This window comes from Bombina bombina, chromosome 9, assembly GCF_027579735.1.
Source record: "Bombina bombina isolate aBomBom1 chromosome 9, aBomBom1.pri, whole genome shotgun sequence".
NCBI classification, from domain to species: Eukaryota; Metazoa; Chordata; class Amphibia; order Anura; family Bombinatoridae; genus Bombina; species Bombina bombina.
Genome location: NC_069507.1, coordinates 220,705,751 through 220,724,419, shown reverse-complemented (window position 1 = coordinate 220,724,419; position 18,669 = coordinate 220,705,751).

Sequence of the window (18,669 nt, the reverse complement as noted above, 5' to 3'; positions counted from 1 at the left end):
GGGATAGGGGTTAAACATTTTAGTATAGTGGTGGCGTTTAGTGACAAAATATAAATAAAGTTGGGAAAAAGCCGAATAGCAGCGAGATCTATGACTGTTAGTTAACAACAGTCCGATGCTCATTGCCCCGTACTTGGTGCCCAGGCTTTTTGCCGGCTTTTTTATAAATATGGAGATCATATTCAGGTCCGCGGCCGCAATGTTAGGCAAAGTTAGGCGAGCGTATTGGTGCCGGCGAATGCAGCATAGTTGAGGCTTTGATAAGTATCCCCCTAAGCACTGAATTGCTGCCCCTTGTCAAGTGCTGCCTCAGTCCGTTGGACTCACTTGGTCCTATGGTTGCGCCGGCCCTGTTAAAAAGGGATGTCTTGGACAGATTGAGTGAGATGAAGGAGTTTCCCCTTTGCATATCGGACAGTGTTGTAATATTAGAGCTGTGTTCAGATGCATAAATCAGAGCTCTGCAATTCAGAAACTGTCTCTGATTACAGGAGTTTTCACTGGAAGCATGGACTCAATTTCCTTCTTTCTGCATGAGGTACAGGAATTACACTGGAGGCTAAAGGGTTACATTTACACTGGAGGGTAAAGGGTTACATTTACACTGGAGGCTAAAGGGTTACATTTACGATGGAGGGTAAAGGGTTACATTTACGCTGGAGGGTAAAGGGTTACATTTACGCTGGAGGGTAAAGGGTTACATTAACACTGGAGGCTAAAGGGTTACATTAACACTGGAGAGTAAAGGGTTACATTTACACTGGAGGCTACAGGGTTACATTTACACTGGAGAGTAAAGGGTTACATTTACACTGGAGGCTACAGGGTTACATTTATGCTGGAGTGTAAAGTGTTACATTTATATTGGAGGGTAAAGGGTTACATTTACATTTGAGGGTAAAGTGTTACATTTACATTTGAGGTTACATTTACATTGGAGGGTAAAGGGTTACATTTACATTGGAGGGTAAAGGGTTACATTTACATTGGAGGTAAAGGGTTACATTTATGCTGGAGGGTAAAGGGTTACATTTACATTGGAGGTAAAGGGTTACATTTACATTGGAGGCTAAAGGGTTACATTTACGCTGGAGGGTAAAGGGTTACATTTACATTGGAGGGTAAAGGGTTACATTTACGCTGGAGGCTAAAGGGTTACATTTATATTGGAGGGTAAAGGGTTATATTTACATTTGAGGGTAAAGTGTTACATTTACATTGGAGGGTAAAGGGTTACATTTACATTGGAGGCTAAAGGGTTACATTTACACTGGAGGCTAAAGGGTTACATTTACATTGTAGGGTAAAGGGTTACATTTACATTGGAGGCTAAAGGGTTACATTTACACTGGAGGCTAAAGGGTTACATTTACACTAGAGGCTAAAGGGTTACATTTACACTGGAGGCTAAAGGGTTACATTTACACTAGAGGCTAAAGGGTTACATTTACACTGGAGGCTAAAGGGTTACATTTACACTAGATGCTAAAGGGTTACATTTACATTGTAGGGTAAAGGGTTACATTTACACTAGAGGCTAAAGGGTTACATTTACACTGGAGGCTAAAGGGTTACATCTATACTAGATGCTAAAGGGTTACATTTACATTGTAGGGTAAAGGGTTACATTTACATTGGAGGCTAAAGGGTTACATTTACACTGGAGGCTAAAGGGTTACATTTACACTAGAGGCTAAAGGGTTACATTTACACTGGAGGCTAAAGGGTTACATTTATACTAGATGCTAAAGGGTTACATTTACATTGTAGGGTAAAGGGTTACATTTACACTAGAGGCTAAAGGGTTACATTTACACTGGAGGCTAAAGGGTTACATTTACACTGGAGGCTAAAGGGTTACATTTATACTAGATGCTAAAGGGTTACATTTACATTGTAGGGTAAAGGGTTACATTTACATTGGAGGCTAAAGGGTTACATTTACACTGGAGGCTAAAGGGTTACATTTATACTAGATGCTAAAGGGTTACATTTACATTGTAGGGTAAAGGGTTACATTTACATTGTAGGGTAAAGGGTTACATTTACATTGTAGGGTAAAGGGTTACATTTACATTGGAGGGTAAAGGGTTACATCTGGAGGACCCCTTCGCCCGGATTCGTTGAGGACTTAGGCCCGGCTAGGTGAAGACGGCTCAAGGTAGGGTGATCTTCAGGGAGTTTGTGTTAGGTTTTTTTAAGGGGGGTTTGGGTGGGTTTTAGAGTAAGGTTGGGTGTGGGTGGTGGGTTTTAATGTTGGGGGGGTGTATTTCTTTTTTTACAGGTAAAAGAGCTGATTACTTTGGGGCAATGCCCCGCAAAAAGCCCTTTTAAGGGCTATTTGTAATTTAGTATAGGGTAGGGAATTTTATTATTTTGGGGGGATTTTTTATTTTATTAGGGGGCTTAGATTAGGTGTAATTAGTTTAAACTTCTTGTAAAAAAAAATTATTTTCTGTAATTTAGAGGGTTTTTTTTGTACTTTAGTTAATTTTAGTTATTTTTATTTAATTGTAGGTAATTGTATTGAATTAATTTAATTTATTTAATGAAAGTGTAGTGTTAGGTGTAATTGTAACTTAGGTTAGGATTTATTTTACAGGTAAATTTGTCTTTATTTTAACTAGGTAGTTATTAAATAGTTAATAACTATGTAATAACTATTGTACCTAGTTAAAATAAATACAAAGTTGCCTGTAACATAAAAATAAACCCTAAAATAGCTACAATGTAACTATTAGTTATATTGTAGCTATCTTATGGTTTATTTTATAGGTAAGTATTTAGTTTTAAATAGGAATAATTTATTTAATTATAGGAATAATTATTTAGATTAATTTAAATAATATTTAAGTTAGGGGGGTGTTAGGGTTAGGGTTAGACCTAGGTTTATGGGTTAATAGATATAATGTAGGTGGCGGCGGTGTAGGGGGGGACGATTAGGGGTTAATAAATGTAATGTAGGTGGCGGTGGGGTCCGGAATTGGCACGATAGGGGTTAATAACTTTATGTAGGTGGTGGCGGTATAGGGGGTGGCAGATTAGGGGTTAATAGGTATAATGTAGGTGGCGGCGGGGTCCGGGAGCGGCGGTTTAGGGGTTAATATATTTATTATAGTTGCAGCGGGGTCCGGGAGCGGTGGTTTAGGGGGTTAATATATTTATTATAGTTGCGGCGGGGTCCGGGAGCGGCGGTTTAGGGGTTAATATATTTATTATAGTTGCGGCGGGGTCTGGGAGCGGCGGTTTAAGGGTTAATAACTTTATTTAGGTGCGGGGGCTCCGGGAGCGGCGGTATAGGGGGTAAAACAGTATAGTATAGTGTGGGTGCTTAGTGACAGGGTAGCGAGAAAGCTGCAAACAAGCCGATGAGCAGCGAGATCGATGACTGTTAGTTAACAACAGTCCGCTGCTCATCGCACCGTACTTGGTGCGCGGCTTTTTGACAGCTTTCTTGATAAATTTGGCGAATGTATTCAAGTCCGCGGCGGCGATGTTAGGCGAGCTTAGGCGAGCGTATTGGAGCCAGCGAATGCTAGAAAGTAGACAGCTTGATAAATAGAGGCCCTTGTATCTAAGCTTCTGCTGACTGCCCCATTATTTCAGTCCTTTTGACAGACTTGCATTTTAGCCAATCAGTGCTCACTCCTAGGTCACTTCACGTGTATGAGCTCATTGTTATCTATATGAAACACATGAACTAATTACCTCTAGTGGTCAAAATGCATTCAGATTAGAGGCAGTCTTTAAAGTCTAAGAAATTAGCATATGAACCTCCTAGATTTAGCTTGCAACTAAGAATACCAAGAGAACAAAGCAAAATTGGTGATAACAGTAAATTGGGAAGTTGTTTAAATCCTGAAAGTTTTTTTGGGACTTGATTGTCCCTTTAATTCTCTTTTTACCCCTGTGTTTACCTTGTATCTAAGTTTATGCAAACTGCCCCATTATCTCTCTTCTTTTGACAGATTTGCATTTTAGCCAATCAGTTCTGACTCCAAAGTAACTCCACGGTAGTGAGCACAAGGTTACCTATATGATACACATGAACTAGCGCTATCTAGCTGTGAAAAACTGTCAAAATGCACTGAGATAAGAGGCCTACCTAGGTTTAGCTTTCAACAAAGAATACCAAGATAACAAAGCAAATTTGATGATAAAATTAAATTGGAAAGTTGTTTATATTTACATGCCCTATCTGAATCATGAAAGTTTAATTTTGACTAGAATGTCCCTTTAATAATTTAGCATTTATTATGTGGTTGTAACATTGTAGTTAGGACTGTAAAATTCATTAATACAAAAAAATCAATTTAGTGTACACAGTCCCTTTACTTTGTACTTTAGGGTACTTTACCTGTAGGGTACAAGTATTATGCAGACACACAATAGTTTTGAAAGAACAGCAAAAATATAATCTGATGTCCATCTGTATCTGTGTTATGATATTTAATTTGGCACAGGCCTGTAAAACTAAAAACAGACATTACATAAACTTGGGCACTTTGTCTTGATTGCCTCGTCTATAGAAAAAAATATAACACAAAGCTGTATTTCAACTTCAAGTTTGTGATTAATACTAAAAAAAATGTATTTTTAATGTTATAGACAAATTCATTTCTTCAGGAAAAATTATGCCATAAATGATTATGTCCATGAAATTTATATCTAGATATTAAAATATTTGGTCATAGTCCTCATCAGACAGATTTAGAGCCACTATCTGCCTCAAGGATACTTAGAACCTATACTTTAATATAGAGAGACATTTTACTTAAATGGATAGTAAAGTCCAAATTAAACTTTCATAATTAAGACAGGGCATGTCATTTTAAACAACTTTCTAATTTACTTTTATCATCAAATTTGCTTGGTTCTCTTGGTATTCTTAGTTGAAAACTAAACCTAGGTAGGTTCATATGCTAATTTCTAAGCCCTGAAGGTCACCTCTTATCTGAATGCATTTCATAGTTTTTCACAGCTAGAGGGCGTTAGTTCATGTGTTTCATATAAATAACATTGAGCTCATGCACGTGAAGTTATTTAAGAGTCAGCACTAATTGCCAGAAATGCAAGTCTGTCAAAATATCTGAGATAAGGGGGCAGTCAGCAGATTCTTAGATACAAGGTAATTACAGAGGTAAAAAGTGTATTTTTATAACAGTGTTGGTTATGCAAAACTGGGGAATGGTAAATAAAAGGATTATCTATCTTTTTAAACAATAACATTTTTGGTGTTTACTATCCCTTTAAGATATTATTTATATTTTACTTTTACATTTGGTGCCCTACTCAGTTGTAAATTTGATTTTGTTTCTAGACTTTTGGAGCTGAAAGAGGGAAAAGCACAGTGGGCAGTTTATTTTTGTCTGCTATCCAGCTTTGCCATGTTCTAAAACAGATCTTCATATGACCACTTCCTTCCCAAAAGAATATCATATAGCGGAGTAGCATTTTGTCAGGGAGTGTTTTATTTATTTCCCTGATGTCAGCATGCTGTGTGAGGTGGTTGCATATTTAAAGGGCTATAATAGTTGAGAAACTACATGCTGTAATTAGTTAGAGAATGTAAATTCAAGACTATTGAACCTGCACTACTGTATAATTAACTCCCACAAAGGGCTAAACACACAAGGCTCTGCAGGTCCCAAGTGGTACTACTTTCTTTTTTTTTTTATAATCTTTTTTATTTATTTATTGATAATCCAAGTCAGGGTACAGAAGAAAAAAAATAGGATGTTATCAAATTGTTTACATACTTGGGGATCATTTATACATCAAGTTTTATAAGGAAAAAAAAACAAAACAAAAAAAACAGAAAAAACCATAACCTGATTGCCCCATTGTAAACCCACAAGTGTGAGATAAGAGAAAAGAAAAAAAAAACTAAACAAATAAATAAAAGGAACAGCATTACACATGGTATATTATTTAGCAGATTACTATAATATCTTCCTTATCCCTGAATGTATACCATTTCTTAATGAATAAACAATACCATGTACTACAACAACAACAAAAAACACCCCATCTTATTGAGAATGAACCCTGGATCCCCATTGTTGTGGAAGAAATTTTTTTAATATCAAAAGTATAAATTCAGGAGTATTCCGCAAAGGATAAATAAATTGAATCTGCACTGTAATCTAATTAATCGATTCTCTGTGCAGGGTTTGACCTCAAGTAACTCAATGGACATCTGTGTTTTCATTCGGCTAGATTTAGAGTTCTGCGGCCAAAGAGGTGCATTAGCTACGCATGCTTTTTTTCCCTCGCACCTTTTAAACAACGCTGGTATTTAGAGTTCACAGAAGGGCTGCATTACGCTCCAAAAAGGGAGCGTAGAGCATAATTTACCGCCACTGCAAACTCTCAATACCAGCGGTGCTTACGGACGCGGCCAGCTTCAAAAACGTGTTCGTGCACGATTTCCCTATAGGAAACAATGGGGCAGTTTGAGCTGAAAAAAAACCTAACACCTGCAAAAAAGCAGCGTTCAGCTCTTAACGCAGCCCCATTGTTTCCTATGGGGAAACACTTCCTAAGTCTGCACCTAACACCCTAACATGTACCCCAAGTCTAAACACCCCTAACCTTACACTTATTAACACCTAATCTGCCGCCCCATGCTATCGCTGACACCTGCATTATACAATTAACCCCTAATCTGCCACTCCGTACACCGCCGCAACCTACGTTATCCCTATGAACCCCTAATCTGCTGCCCCTAACCCCCGCCGACCCCTACATTATATTTATTAACCCCTAATCTGCCACCCCAACGTCGCCGCTACCTACCTACAATTATTAACCCCTAATCTGCCGACCGGACCTCACCGCTACTCTAATAAATGTATTAACCCCTAAAGCTAAGTCTAACCCTAACACTAACACCCCCCTAAGTTAAATATAATTTTTATCTAACAAAATAAAATAATTCTTATTAAATAAATTATTCCTATTTAAAGCTAAATACTTACCTGTAAAATAAACCCTAATATAGCTACAATATAAATTATAAATCCTAACCTAAGTTACAATTAAACCTAACACTACACTATCAATAAATTAATTAAATAAACTACCTATAATTATCTACAATTAAACCTAAGACTACACTATCAATAAATTAATTACATACAAATACCTACAAATAAATACAAATAAATACACTAACTAAAGTACAAAAAATAAAAAAAGAACTAAGTTACAAAAAATAAAAAAATAATTTACAAACATTATAAAAATATTACAACAATTTTAAGCTAATTACACCTACTCTAAGCCCCCTACTAAAATAACAAAGCCCCCCAAAATAAAAAAATGCCCTACCCTATTCTAAAATAAAAATTGAAAAGCTCTGTTACCTTACCAGCCCTTAAAAGGACCTTTTGCGGGGCATGCCCCAAAGAATTCTGCTCTTTTGCCTGTAAAAAAAAACATACAATACCCCCCCAACATTACAACCCACCACCCACATACCCCTAATCTAACCCAAACCCCCCTTAAATAAACCTAGCACTAAGCCCCTGAAGATCTTCCTACCTTGTCTTCACCACGCCGGGTATCACCGATCCGTCCAGAAGAGGGTCCGAAGTCTTTATCCAATCCGGGCAATGTCTTCATCCAAGAGGGGGCTGAAGAGGTCCATCATCCGGCTGAAGTCTTCATCCAAGCGGGGGCTGAAGAGGTCCATCATCCGGCTGAAGTCTTCTATCAAGCGGCATCTTCAATCTTCTTCCGGCTTTTGTACTTTAGTTAGTTTATTTAATTGTATTTATTTGTAGGTATTTAATTGATTGATAGTGTAGTGTTAGGTTTGATTGTAACTTAGGTTAGGATTTATTTTACAGGTAATTTTGTATTTATTTTAACTAGGTAGCTATTAAATAGTTATTAACTATTTAATAGCTATTGTAACTGGTTAAAATAAATACAAAGTTGCCTGTAAAATAAATATAAATCCTGAAATAGTTACAATATAATTATTAGTTATATTGTAGCTATATTAGGGTTTATTTTACAGGTAAGTATTTAGCTTTAAATAGGAATAATTTATTTAATAAGATTTATTTTATTTCGTTAGATTAAAATTATATTTAATTTAGGGGAGTGTTAGTGTTAGGGTTCGACTTAGCTTTAGGGGTTAATACATTTATTAGAGTAGCGGTGAGGTCCGGTCGGCAGATTAGGGGTTAATAATTGTAGGTAAGGTAGCGGCGACGTTGGGGGGGCAGATTAGGGGTTAATAAATATTATGTAGGGGTCAGCGGTGTTAGGGGCAGCAGATTAGGGGTACATAGGGATAACATAGGTTGCGACGGTGTGCGGTCGGCAGATTAGGGGTTAAAAATTTTTAATAGAGTGGCGGCGATGTGGGGGGGCCTCGGTTTAGGGGTACATAGGTAGTTTATGGGTGTTAGTGTACTTTAGAGCACAGTAGTTAAGAGCTTTATGAACCGGCGTTAGCCCAGAAAGCTCTTAACTCCTGGCTTTTCTATGCGGCTGGAGTCTTGTCGTTAGATTTCTAACGCTCACTTCAGCCAAGACTCTAAATACCAGCGTTAGAAAGATCCCATTGAAAAGATTGGATACGCAATTGGCGTAGGGGGATCTGAGGTATGGAAAAGTCGCGGCTGGAAAGTGAGCGTTAGACCCTTACCTACAAGACTCTAAATACCAGCTGTAGGACAAAACCAGCGTTAGGATCCCTAACGCTGGTTTTGACGGCTAGCGCAGAACTCTAAATCTAGGCGATAGTGTTTACCAATTCATTTAATCTGGGGGCTTCTGCGGCTTTCCAGTTTCTGAATATTATATTGCGCGCTGCCATGATAATCATGTTTATCAGTTGATTATCTCTTTCCTTTACACAGTCATCAAGAAAAAGGAAGGCATTTAATGGTGACAGGGAGATTTTAACCTGTATAAATTTATTAAGCCAATAATTAATTTTCCCCCAAAACTGTTTAATTTTTGGGCAATCCCATAAGCAGTGTATAATGTCTGCCTTTTCTGCCTTGCATTTATAACACTTATAGTGCTGTGCTGCATTTACCCATTTATTTAATCTATCGGGAGTTAAGTAGAACTTATTTAATAATTTAAACTGAGATTCCTTCCAGCTACAAACACCCGAAGTTACTTCCATATTACGAAGACAATTTTGTATGTCCTGTTGCTGAACCTGGGGGAAAAACCTATTCAAGTATTCTTTAATCTTGTCTAGAATTGGTTGGCCCCCAATTTGGCCATTAATAAGTTATACCACACTGCAATTGATCTTACCCCACCTCTGTATAATACAAAACCTGCTTCTATTCCCTGTAAATTCCAGTCCCTACCATATAAGTGGCATTGCTGATTAACATAGCTCCTAATCTGCAGATATGCATAAAATTGTCTTCTTGGCAACTGAAATTTCGCCGCTATCTCTGTAAATGATTGTATACCCTGTAAACCCTCATGTTTAATCTGTGTTAAATAAATTAGACCCTTCCTTTACCACTTTTTGAAAACCTGATCATAGATACCTGGTGCAAAATCTGCCATGCCAACTATTGGGCAATATTGTGATACTTGAAATTGACACTTCATTATGGTACAATATTTTTGCCAAGCCATAATAATGTTAGTAAAGGTCAACATCTCACTAATATTACTTGGGATTTTCTTTCGTTCCAGATGTAAAACCGCCTTAAGATCAAATGGGGCAATTATTTCTGATTCTAGGTTATAATATGTTACATATTATCCTTCCTTTAGCCAATCTACTGCAAATTTTACCATTGTTATCCAGTTATAATATTTAATACACGGGAGCGCTAGGCCCCCTTCTTTCTTACGTTGTATTAATTTATCTACTGCTAGCCGGGGTTTGTATGTATGTATGTACTGGGTACTTGTAAAGTGCGGCTAATCACCCGTAAGGGTCTCAAGGCGCTGCTAATTTTATCGACCTCGGAAGGATGAAAGGCTGAGTGGACCTCACTGGGGATCGAACCTGCAACCCTTGGGGGTTTCTTATTATTCCATAGGAATTGTGCTATAGTTTTATTGTATTTAAGCAAATCTACCTTGGTTATGAACAGAGGTAAGTTTTGTAATAAAAACAGAATTTTTGGAAAAATTATTGTTTTAATTAGCATAATTTTTGCTGTCAATGAAAGATTATACTCTTTCTATCTCGCTAGCTCCTCTGGCAGCCTACCCAATACCTCTTTATAGTAGAGAAGGTACCATTCATTAGGGTTTTTACTTAAATTAATACCTAAATATTTTATATAATGGACTTTAAATCCATGATTACAAAAACTGTTATAGTTTTTAGAAATCCATAATAATTCTGACTTTTTCATATTCATTTTATATCCAGAGAACTTACTATAGTTATTTATAATCTCTAAACATTTTGGAATACTTTTAGATGTATTATATAGAAACAGAATTATATCATCGGCGTAGAGCAAGATTACTACTTTCTGCTAACCAATTTTAATGCCTTCTAATTCTTATCTCAGGCAAATTGCCAGGGGTTCCAGCGAGATGTTAAACAAAAGGGGTGATAACGGGCATCCTTGCTGTGTCCCTTTATGCAGAATGATATGTTGTGAAGGTTCGGAATTTACCAGCAGTTGTAATCTAGGCTTGTTATATATAAGTTTAATCATGTTAAGTAGGTTACCTTTAATGCCGAACTTGGTTAATGCAGTGAATAGATGGTCCCAGTAACGCTTTCTCCAAGTGTATAGTTAACAGTGCCATATCTCCCTTTTTTGTTTCTTATTTTGCTGATCTCTGTTATGGTAATATTCCAGAGTTAAAAGGACCCATCTAATATTTCTCACAACATTCCTTCCTGGCATAAATCCTGCCTGATCTGTATGTATGATCTCCCCCAGTACTTTTTTCAACCTTTCTGCTGTGATTGCCATCAGGATTTTATAGTCTACATTCAGGAGGGAGATAGGCCTATAGAAGCCTAGATCTTCCAGATTTTTACCTTTCTTATGTATTAAGGTGACTGTAGAGTCAGGAAAATATCTTGAGTGCAAACTATTCTTGACATAATATTCATTAAAAAATTTAACAAGTGTTCCTGCCACCTCTTGCTTAATAATTTTATAAAATTCTGTGGGGAGACCATCGGGGCCCGCAGCTTTATTGAATTTTATCTTTTTAATTACCAACAAGAATTCTGTCTCTGTGATTTCTTGATTTATAGTTTGCATTACCTCTGCAGAGATCTTAGGTACTTTAATCTTTTGCCAGAATCTCTCCTTCTCCCCTTCCTCTATCTGTTCTGATGCATATAGCTTTTGATAGTATCTAAAAAATGCCTGCCTGATTTCTGAAGCTTGAGTGTACTTTTTCTCTCCTTCCCTTATACTAGCAATTATATTCTTACTTTTTTAAATTTAACCAGTTTTGAGAGATACTTGGCAGAGATCCCTAGTTGTCCCTGAAAAAATGCCCTGTATTTTAAGCCTTCCCAAGCCCATTTTTGTTTCAGAAAAAACTTCTCTTTCAATCTTTGCTTGAGTGTACTTATCCCAAGAATTTACCTGGGGGTTATTTAAATATCGATTATAAGCGTTTTTTAATTGACTCGCTAGTTGTAATTCCCTGGCCTGATTTTTCTTTTTTAACTTGCACATATATGCCACCATCTTCCCCCTCATTACAACTTTACCTGCCTCCCACAAAATCTCGGGTTTCTCAGTATACGCAGTGTTAATTTTTAGATAGTCTCTCAATCTATTGGTCAGCCAGTTGCAAAATTGAATATTATTGCTCATAAACTTTGAAAACCAGAAATTATTTTTAGGTATTTCTTTCCTTGACAATATTTGCAGGGAAATAATCGCATGATCCGAAAGAAGGATCTCATTAATTTGAGAATCCACATCCTGCTTTAACAGTGCCTTATCTACTAAAAACAGGTCTAGAATTTTTTTTATAAGCTCTGGATTCACATGAGAAATTATGTTCATCTAAGTGTTGTAGCCTCCAGATGTCTTTCACCTGTAATATCTTGGCAAAATTACAAAAAAACTTTGATTCTTGTGCATAGATTCTTGTGCATAGTCTATAAATTTGCCCAAATCTATCCACAATCGGGTCCATCGTCATGTTAAAATCCCCCATAATTAACAGATTTTGCCCCCTGAATGGCAGTAATTTTTTTTCTAATTTACTCCAAAATTCCTTATTGAGTTTATTAGGTCCATATACATTACAGAATGACCATCTGATCTTTGCTTTCTGTACCTGTAAGAAGATATAACGCCCTGCCGGGTCCAGTTCATGTCTTATTATCTCATAATCTAATCTTTTGTTAAAGAGGATGGCTACACCCCGGCTATGTTTATCGCACGGTGTTGCTATAATTTCTTTTATCCAGTTTATCTTAAGTTTTTCAATTTCACCTGCTTTTAAATGTAATTCTTGCAGAAACATAATATCTGGTCTTTGTTTTTTAAATAGTTTAAGGATATTTTTTCTCTAAATTGGGGATGTCACCCCCCCCCAAATTCCACAAAACTAATTGAATTTTTACGCATAATTATTGAAAGACTTTTGCAGAGCTGATTTAGGGGTAAGTGTGGGGGGAAAGAAGAAAAATAAAATAAAAAAATATAATACCACCTACACAGAACATATAAAAATAACAATAACTTTTACTAAATAAATAAAATCTTACTGTAGAGCCGAGGTTTGAACTCCCTCTGGCCTCCAGTACACGTATAACAACAACAATTAGTACATTGCCAGTCATATTAATATTCAAATACTGTTTTAAGATTATCCTAAATACTACTACTAATAAGATTCAAATCAGAACCATCTCTGATGGTACAGAGGCCTGTCCTTCCTTGTTTATAAAAGCCATATACAAAATAAGGAAACATAACTGTCATGCAATACCTCGTGGTCAGACTACCTATTATCTATTATCACTATTCTCTTCTAGCTCTCCCTACTTCTACATTATCATTTTGTAAGGAAATATTCTTTTCTCTCATAAATAATTTAGCCTCTTCACAATTGTTTAGTGTGATATTACCCTCAGTGTCTTCTATAATAATTCCAGCTGGATATCTTAAGCTGGCTTTATATTTATTCTTAATAAGCGCAGTACAGAAGGGGGCCATACTTTTTCTTTTAGTTGCAGTTTCTATGGAGTAATCCTGAAATATAAGTATTTGACTAGATCCTATCATGAGCGGGCTACCCTACCTATACGCTCTGACTAAATCAACTTTCTCTTGAAAATTAAGATATTTCACCATGATCATTCTTGGTCTGATCTTTCCATCTTGATATCTTATGTTAGAGCCTGTTCTGTGTGCCCAATAAGTTAGGTAAGGTGATAGATACAAAAGTTATTAGATCTTTATAATCATTGGTTTCTGGTAGGCCTACTATCCTGATATTATTGCGCCGCGACCTGTCTTCCAAATCCTCGACCTTACTTTGCAGCAATTTTATTATGTCTAAGGATTTTTTAGTAACTGTTTCTTGCGCATTAAAACCATCTTCTAAGTCCGAGACTCTCGTCTCAACTTCAGACAGACGTTTGGAGAATTGTCTTACTTCTATCGTGAGGCTAGCTAGCTCTCTCCTAACCACCTCAAACTGTTGCAATATTAATTCAGCAAATTGATCAAGCATATTTTGTGACCCTGATGTGTGATTAGTTTCAATTAAGATTTCAGGGGAGATCTCCTGTGCTGCTTTAGTTTTTTTTATCCTTTTCAGTGGCATAGCTGGTGATCTTGTCTTTATGTTTGTGATATTTTTTCCATTCCCTGACAAATTGTAATAAGTGTTTTAGTGCCAAAATGCTATGCAAACAATCTTTAACTCCTCCCCCTTCCCCTTTTAACAGAAAAACCTCACTCTAATATTGCCTTACCTTCGGCGTAAAAACAATGTGTACCTCACTTGGAGGTATAATCAAGTGAAACTCCAAAAGAAATAAAATAAAAATATATGATATCCAAGCTAAGAGGATAAACTATGTGCCAAGTGTGTGGTGTATATACATATAGCTATACACATATATGCATGAACATATATGTAAATGTGAGTGTGCTAGACTCTAAATAAACAAGTGCTACTGGGAATGAACTTCTTATTTTTTATGACAAGAAATTAAAGTTTCCTCCTTCCCTTTTCCCCCCCTTTTCTTATAACTATTATATTACAAGTTTTCCATGCACAAAATATTATGCCACCTACAACCCCCCATACCTTGATGTGATACCCCTTGTTTCACTTATAGCGTTTGCTTATATATTTCAAATTGCTCTGCGCAATACCACAATAATGAACTTTTCTCCACTATTCACCACCAGACTACTAACTGTAATGCACCTTTTACCTCCTTGTACAAATTGGGAACACAGTAATTTTAAAACATAACTTTCAGAAACCTTTCAGTAATATACACTTTACAAGAGAGAGATAATTCAGATTATTAATTTGTTAACTCAGCCTCTGGGCTTCCATCTTAATTACCCAGTTTGATTATTAACATATCAGAAATAACACATTATTTAGTTAATCCGTTAAGACCTATAACCACAGGGACCAATGTATACTGGTAGCCCGTTTAAGTCCAGTTCTCCAAATAAATGAACTAGGGAAGAATTACATATCTGGCTTTTTTTTCCCCCCTGAGCTGACTTAATGCTGCGTTGTACCTTTTAACGTCTTATTTAGCAGATAGTCCCCTCACTCAGGGCCGTGGAAATTCCCTTTTATTATATATGAGTTTTTTTTTTCCCAGCAGCTCAATTTTTCAACTGCCTGCTAGTATGACAGATTTAAATGTCCTTGTTTTAAACAAAATAATCTAGCTAAAGTTAGTCAGCTTTTTATACTTTCTCAGCCATTTCATAGCCTTTTTTTTTTTTTTTTAAACAGTCACAGGTTTGTGAGAGAAAAGTTTTTTGTTTTTTTGTTTTAAGCAGGGGGGGGGGGGCAAAAATAAAAACCTCTTTAGCAAGGTAGTTCTCCGATTTCTGAGTTCCTTTCCTCTGTACACAGTGTGTATGTATGTTTCCTCCCCCTTCATAGACAGGACCTCGGACCTCCCTTACCAGCCCTCCACAACCAGGAATTATGCCCATAATATGTATATGTCACAGTCTGCCTCCACACCACAGCTTTAAAAATGCTTTAACAGTGTGTGCGGTGCACACAATACTTGCGTTTGTAGCGTTCTCCTTTCTAGGCTTAATCCTCCCTGCTGGATGGTATCCTCGGAACACCGCTTTCCTCGGGACACCTCTCGAGCGGGGCTGTGTCCTGACTTGAAGACTCTCTCTCCGACCTTATTTGCTTTACCAGCGTGCAGGAGTCAGACAAACTCGTTTGGAGTACTTTATTTAGGCTTTATGGGTTAGCTTCTTGGTGGCGTGCTGTATCCTTCAGTAGATTGGGCACCTGGTTGTGGGGCTTGTCCCTTATGGATGGAGTCGGCGCCACTCGACTGTAGCGGCGTGAGACTTACGTATAGCAGCTAGGGAAAAAAAACTCCTCCTTGGGCAGTGGTCGTCCCGCCAACAGGAGCTTGGCTGCGGGGTGATGATCACAAATGCTCCTTCACTTCAGAGCCGAGCGTGCATGCTGCTTGCATGCACGTTACCTCACCAGAAGTTCTACAGTTGTCCCCAAGTGGTACTTCTACTGTGTGTTTAATCACTTTGTGGGGGTTAATCACACAGTAGTGCAGGGTCGATTGTCTTCACACTACATGCTATAACTAATTAAAACGTAATCTATTGACTATTATGGCCCTTTAAATACATAGATATGGTTTTACCTTTAGTTGCATGTTGATGAAGCTGTGAAAATCCCAAATGGAGCAGGCATGTTGGAGCATAAGTATGGGTGGTACCATTTATTGTTCTTGTGGCAGGGGTTGGATGAAGACAGAAATAAAGCACTACCCTGCTGTATCACATCTATAAGCATATTGTATAAACAGAAATAAAACACTACCCTGCTGTATCACATCTATAAGCATGTTGTGTAAACAGAAATAAAACACTCCCCTGCTGTATCAAATCCATATAAGCATGTTGTATAAATAGAAATAAAACAATCCCCTGCTGTATCACATCTATAAGCATGTTGTATAAACAGAAATAAAACACTCCCCTGCTGTATCAAATCCATATAAGCATGTTGTATAAACAGAAATAAAACAATCCCCTGCTGTATCACATCTATCAGAATGTTGTATAAACAGAAATAAAACACTCCCCTGAAGTATCAGATCTATAAACAGGTTGTATAAACAGAAATAAAACACTCCCCTGTTGTATCACATCGCTAAGCATGTTGTATAAACAGAAATAAACACTCCCCTGTTGTATCACAACCATACAAGCATGTTGTATAAACATAAATAAAACACTCTCATGCTGTATCACATCCATATAAGCATGTTGTATAAACAGAAATAAACACTCCCCTTTTGTATTACATCCATATAAGCATGTTGTATAAAAAGAAATAAACTCTCCCCTGTTGTATCACATCCATATAAGCATGTTGTATAAACAGAAATAAAACACTCCCCTGGTGTATCACATCTATAAGCATGTTGTATAAACAGAAATAAAACACTCCCCTGCTGTATCACATCTATAAGCATGTTGTATAAACAGAAAAAAACACTCCCCTGCTGTATCACATCTATAAGCATGTTGTATAAACAGAAATAAAACACTCTCCTGCTGTATAAAATCCATATAAGCATGTTGTATAAAGAGAAATAAACACTTCCCTCTTGTATCACATCCATATAAGCATGTTGTATAAACAGAAATAAACACTCCCATGCTGTATCACATCCATATAAGCATGTTGTATAAACAAAAAAATAAAACACTCCCCTGCTGTATCACATCCATATAAGCATGTTGTAAAAACAGAAATAAACCCTCCCCTGTTGTATCACATCCATATAAGCATGTTGTATAAACAGAAATAAACACTCTCCTGCTGTATCACATCTATACAACATGCTGATCGGAACAGCCAATAAAATGCAAGCGCAATCTGATTGGCTGATTGGATCAGCCAATCGGATTGAACTTGAATCTGATTGGCTGATTGAATCAGCCAATCAGATTTTCTTACCTTAATTCCGATTGGCTGATAGAATCCTATCAGCCAATCAGAATTCAACGGATGCCATCTTTGATGATGTCATTTAAAGGAAACTTCATTCGTCGCTCAGTCGTCGGGCCAGCTGGATGTTCCGCGTCGGAGGGCTGAAGAAAGAAGATTGAAGATGCCGCTTGGAGGAAAACTTCGCCCCGATGGAGGACCTCTTCTTTACCGCTTGGATGAAGACATTGCAGGGATGGAAGACTTCTTCTTTGCCGCTTGGATGAAGACATCGCCGGATGGAAGACTTCTTCTTTGCCGCTTGGATGAAGACATCGCCCGGATTGGATGAAGAGTTCAGCCCGGCTGGGTGAAGACGACTCAAGGTAGGGAGATCTTCTGGGGCTTAGTGTTAGGTTTTCTAAGGGGGGTTTGGGTGGGTTTAGAGTAGGAGTATGTGGGTGGTGGGTTTTAATGTTGGGGGGTGGTATTGTGGGGTTTTTTACAGGCAAAAGAGCTGTTTACTTTGGGGCATGCCCCGCAAAAAGCCCTTTTAAGGGCTGGTAAAAGAGCTGGTTAATTTTTAATTTAGAATAGGGTAGGGCATTTTTTTTATTTTGGGGGGCTTTATTATTTTATTAGGGGGCTTAGAATAGGTGTAATTAGCTTAAAATTCTTGTAATCTTTTTTTATTTTTTCTAATTTTGTGTTTGTTTTTGTAATTTAGTTTAGTGTATTTAATTGTATTTTAGTTTAGATATTTGTAGTTTATTTAATTTATTTATAGTGTAGGTGTATTTGTAACTTAGGTTAGGATTTATTTTACAGGTAAATTGGTAATTATTTTAACAAGATAACTATTAAATAGTTATTAACTATTTAATAGCTATTGTACCTAGTTAAAATAAATACAAAGTTACCTGTAAAATAAATATAAACCCTAAAATAGCTACAATGTAATTATTAATTATATTGTAGCTATCTTAGGGTTTATTTTATAGGTAAGTATTTAGATTTAAATAGGAATATTTTAATTAATAATATTAATTAGATTTATTTTAATAAGAATTTAGTTAGGGGTGTTAGAGTTAGATAGGGTTATTATACTTAATATATATATAATATATTAACTATATTAACTATATTGGTGGCGGCGGTGTAGGGGGATTAGATTAGGTGTTAATGTATTTAATATAGCTGGCGGCGGTGTAGGGGGATTAGATTAGGGGGTAATACATTTATTATAGGTGGCGGCGGTATAGGGGGATTTGGATTATAGGCAAAAGAGCTGATTACTTTGTGACAATGCCCGGCCAAAAGCCCTTTTAAGGGCTGGTAATAGAGCTGTTTACTTTGGGGTAATGCCACGCAAAAAGCTATTTGTAGGGTTAGACTTAGGTTTAGTGGTAGGGATAGTTTATTATTTTAGGGGTTAATTAATTTAATATAGCAGGCGGCGGGGTAGGGGGATTAGATTAGGGGTTAACAATTTAATATAGCAGGTGGCGGGGTAGGGGGATTAGATTAGGGGTTAATAATTTA